Below are 364 nucleotides of genomic sequence, written 5' to 3' on the forward strand. Positions count from 1 at the left end.
GTTGAAACCCTTTGAAACTTCAAGTTCTTCAAAACCCTCTCCAAACTTAGAACTCAAAAATCTATGTTAAAAATTGTATATTAAAAATCTCATATTAAGATACAACTCTCAACGAGTATTTATATTTTTCAAAGATCTTTGCTGCAGTAGATCATTCGGCGTCGTTAGTCGAGATCACCGATCAACTCAGCGATCCCCCTTTGGTTGGTTTCATCACCCTCTTGCTCTATCCTTCAACATCGTCGTGTTTTGGATCATTGGGCGACATAGTACTACTCGACGACATGCTGAATGCTCCTTTTCACCGGCGATTTGATCCTTTCGTTCAGGGCTTAGCACACTGGAACAAAAGGCGAGGATAAGA

The sequence above is a fragment of the Solanum tuberosum genome, unplaced genomic scaffold (genome assembly GCF_000226075.1).
Source record: "Solanum tuberosum cultivar DM 1-3 516 R44 unplaced genomic scaffold, SolTub_3.0 scf00057, whole genome shotgun sequence".
In the NCBI taxonomy this organism is placed as follows: domain Eukaryota; kingdom Viridiplantae; phylum Streptophyta; class Magnoliopsida; order Solanales; family Solanaceae; genus Solanum; species Solanum tuberosum.